The 5,000-nt window shown below is 35.2% G+C and overlaps 1 long non-coding RNA gene across 1 annotated transcript in view; it reads left to right on the plus strand.

The window, feature by feature from the left end:
• Nucleotides 1–5,000, plus strand: part of LOC128248531 (uncharacterized) — a 21,887-nt gene that overhangs the window by 470 nt on the left and 16,417 nt on the right. The gene's annotated exons all lie outside the window — the stretch shown is intronic.

Consider the following 5,000-nt stretch of genomic DNA (forward strand, 5'->3'; position numbering starts at 1 on the left):
CTTTTTTTTTTTTTACTTTCTTCAGTTTCTTTTATTTTTCTTTCTTGAATAAAGTATAAGAAAGTTAAAATATTTGAAATAAGTCTCAAGCTGAAATAACAAGAAAGCCTTCCCAATCTGCTTGACGAGGAATTCAACTTTCCAGTTACAGTAAAATCGAAACCCATAATAATATATTTCATTTTGTATTAACATATTTTCTGCCGAGTTTGTCACAGTCGCGCCAATTATGGTGGGTGAAAAAACGCACAAGCGACCTTAAATAACAAGCAGTCTTTCCCCATTGTTATTTGAAATCTTCTTTTTTTTGTCAATCAAGATTATCATTATATATAAAAACACATATACACATACATACATACATACATACATACATGCATACATACATACACACAAACACACACACATATATATATGCACATACACCCATTACATATTTCCCAACTTCTCGTTAACATTGTTTAGAGGTATTTCTATATGAACCAGCTTCCGATGCTAGCTCTAGTTTCTATAAAGAATCATAAGAGATAACTTACAGCATCGGTAATACAGATGGAATACAGTAGTGACTTATAATATACTCGATAGTGTATTATTGTTGCATAAAGATTTCCCTATCAGCTATTAACACACACACACACACACACACACACACACACACACACACACACACACATATATATATATATATATATATATATATATATATATATATATATATATATATATATATATATAAAGTGTAGTATACTGCCACTTAAGTGTGGCTGACCCCTAGGGGTGGATGTTACTGTTGCTTTTAGCCCCAGGAGGACATCTCCTCCAGCTGGCTTATCGACACACGACTGTGTCCTGTTTGCCAAGGGAAGTTATCCCTCTCACCTCGATCAGCAGCACGAACGTATCCGGATTTCAGGGTTATTTCCCTTCGTCGGCGTTCGACAGCTGATGACCTTGGTGAGAGAGACAAAAACCTGGCAAATTTATATCTTCTTTTCCAGTGAAATTCTTCACTGATATTGAAAAGGTGAAAACAAGCAATGTTAATTCTCTAAATGAAGTATTAACAGTAACTGCACGATAAAGTGTAGTATACTGCCACTTAAGTGTGGCTGACCCCTAGGGGTGGATGTTACTGTTGCTTTTAGCCCCAGGAGGACATCTCCTCCAGCTGGCTTATCGACACACGACTGTGTCCTGTTTGCCAAGGGAAGTTATCCCTCTCACCTCGATCAGCAGCACGAACGTATCCGGATTTCAGGGTTATTTCCCTTCGTCGGCGTTCGACAGCTGATGACCTTGGTGAGAGAGACAAAAACCTGGCAAATTTATATCTTCTTTTCCAGTGAAATTCTTCACTGATATTGAAAAGGTGAAAACAAGCAATGTTAATTCTCTAAATGAAGTATTAACAGTAACTGCACGATAAAGTGTAGTATACTGCCACTTAAGTGTGGCTGACCCCTAGGGGTGGATGTTACTGCTGCTGATCGAGGTGAGAGGGATAACTTCCCTTGGCAAACAGGACACAGTCGTGTGTCGATAAGCCAGCTGGAGGAGATGTCCTCCTGGGGCTAAAAGCAACAGTAACATCCACCCCTAGGGGTCAGCCACACTTAAGTGGCAGTATACTACACTTTATCGTGCAGTTACTGTTAATACTTCATTTAGAGAATTAACATTGCTTATATATATATATATATATATATATATATATATATATACATATACATATGAATAAAAAATGGAAATAGAGAACATCACATCTTTAATTGTCGAATTCACCATACAAAACCGACGATCGTTTCGGTTGTCTGAATATACTTAGATACAGAGAATACCTTTTAAATTAATATATACGAAAATATTTGTTAACTCAACGCTTTCAAAACGATCAAGCGTTAGTTAAATTCAAAATGAACTAAGAAAATATTTCCAGTGCACGAACGCAAAATAAATGATAAGAAGAAATATAATCTAAGAAATGCAATTTTAGTTTTGAATTCCTGGTGACGTCAGTGAATAACGAAAGAATACAAATAAACATATGAACTCTACGCCACTAATTAGAAGCATAGAGATTCTACGTCACGAAAATTAGTTATTGAATATACTTAACTTTTTTTAGAAAAATTAAGCTTATATAATAAACGAAAAGCGATTATATTTAAGAATTGATATATTTGAATGCCCTCCGAAATTTGTGACAACATTTTATTATAAGATTACCATTAAAATTTTATAATATTAATTTAGAAGTAATTATATTATACATTTCTTCAAGTCAAACATCACATGTAGAATTGCCAATATTGTACGATGGTGTGTAGCTAATAATAGACCACTTTAAATTATTACTTGTTCCTATCTTTTAAATTAGAAATGCATTTACTAAGATTTATGCAATTACCTTTACATCTATAATTAAACGAATGACAGTGACTATGAAATCTAGATTTCCAAATTCTTGCAGATGAATCTGTTTAATAATATTTATGATCCCATGTTATCAGCTTACATTGATACACTATATTTTCCCTTAAACACTGCTTTTATAGAGGAGCGTGCGACACACACTAAAACCAATAGAAACCAATTGTCAGCCATCGATACAGTGATATAAAAAAATCTATTATGCCAACTCAAATTTTGATTTTTCTTCAAAAGAATTTAAATAGAAGTGTCAATCAAATATATTATTACATGAGTTTCATGCTTGTCACTTTTTTCCACGTATATCAAGAACGTTACATTTGAAAAGGGTTGAAGAGAGAAACGATCCCTTGAACATAACTATGCGTTAGAGTGCACAGCACGCATGTTCACACACCCACGTATTCACACACACACACTAACTGTTATATATGTTTGTGTTTCGATGATATCTAGGGCAACAGTATTGCTTTCACCGAACTTCTGTAAAGTGTGAGGTCATTGGTGAGGGACACATACGGTAGGTCTCCGGTAGATCTGCTTCTGCGCAAACCGTAAAAGTGATTGCTGAGGGAAGAGATACATTCGAGATTGTAGAGAACGTCAACGTTAATGACTCTCTGATCTGCCAACCTTCTGACCGCCAATGTCAAGATATATTCCAGCAGAGAATGGAATATTAAAGAGCTGGGTGTTTATAGGGTCAATGGAAGGAAGTTAGTCAGATCCAGTGGTTTTGTTGATTTGAAGCAAGTCGAGGTATTTCCCCAGTTGAGGATTGGGTACAGTGAAAAGGGATATATTTGATGCTGTTCTTCAGAGTTGGATGCAAAGCGGGCAGTAAATGTAAAGTGTTTCTCTATAGGAATGCAGCTTACAGAATTATTATTATTGAGAAGAGGAGAAAAATATAATTACATGGTATATTCAGCCAACTGTACCATTTCTTTCGTAAAGTACGGTATTTGGAGTGATGGAACAGAAGGTAATGTTTGTAAAGAACTGCGCAATAACAATTATAACAATTCAACCATCACCTGAAGCTAAATCACATTCTTTACGCTATTAATGACCTCAGGTAAGACATGATCTTCGCATCACAATATCTTTGGTTGATACGAAATTAAGATTTATTTTCTCACGTAATTGTAGACATTTGATGGGGGGGTCACCTAACCTTATCGTTAAGACTTACATTAATGGGGGGGCAGACAGTGTTGTTTTGTGTGACCTATCAGTTAGAAAATCACAAGTTTCTGGATGATAGGTCACAGAATACATTAATCCTAGAGATAAGCTATACTTGTAGGATAACATCAAATAACAGCTAACAAGGACATGAAGCATAATAGATATGCAAATGTGTCACAATGTAATTTTCTCGATGTGAACAACATCCTATTATACAAACCAATGAACAGAACCTGTGCGTGGTTGCAGACATAGCTACCAAATCTGCCTCAACTCATCCCATACTATATTAAAAAATGAAAAGTTCATTAAACAAAATAGTTTTTGATATATGAACATTTATATCCTATCAAATGTATCAGCAATATTAACAAAACCAAAAGTATTAACAACAAAATAATTTATGAACGAACGAGTTATCTTCACGATTTTTGGACCATTTAGAAATAGCAGCAAGGGTAGTTACACTTGGAATTCTTTGATATTTGGTCCGCTGGATTAGTGCTGATTCCACGTTACACACCACCAAACTGCATAGAATATAATTTTACTACTATGAATATATAGGCGCAGGAGTGGCTGTGTGATAAGTAACTTGCTAATGATTCCTGGTTCAATCCCACTACATGGCAACTTGAGCAAGTGTATTCTACTATGGCCTCAGTCCGACCAAACGCTTGTGAGTAGATTTGGTAGAAGGAAGCTGAAAGAATATCGTCTATATATATATATATATATATATATATATATATAATTTATATATATATATATAAAAGAGGTGAGGACCGAAATCCTTCAAAGGGATGTCAGGTATCAAAGATTATTGTTTGTTCGTTCCCGTCAAGGCTATAACAGGTCTTTGGATATTTTTGTTGGTCGTAATTATCTATTCCTGACGAAGAATCTAAGAGACTAGTTCCTTTTTGTCTTTGGAATTAACTAGACTCCGAAACAATTTGTAGAATTTATATTGTATCTGTACGAACCTGGATTATGAATTAAAGATCGTCTACACATACAATTGTTTTCCTTATATTTCATTTGACAACCAGTGCCGGTGTGTTTACGTCCTCGTAACTCAGCGGTTCTGCAAAAGTGAGGGATAGAATAAGTACCAGGTCCCCCCCACAAAAAAAAGAAAATATAACCACTGTGTCGATTCAATCAACTAAAAATTTCTCAAGGCGGTGCTCCAGTATGGCCGCTGTCTAATGACTGAAACTAGTAAAAGATAAACGATAAAAACATGTCTTAATATTCTTTTCTACTCTAGGCACAAGGCTCGAAATTTTGAGGGAGGGGGTCAGTTGATTAGATCGACATCAGTACGTAACTGGTACTTAATTCATCGATCCCGAAAGGATGAAAAGCAACGT

Source organism: Octopus bimaculoides, chromosome 8 (assembly GCF_046866305.1).
Source record: "Octopus bimaculoides isolate indiv1 chromosome 8, ASM4686630v1, whole genome shotgun sequence".
In the NCBI taxonomy this organism is placed as follows: Eukaryota; Metazoa; Mollusca; class Cephalopoda; order Octopoda; family Octopodidae; genus Octopus; species Octopus bimaculoides.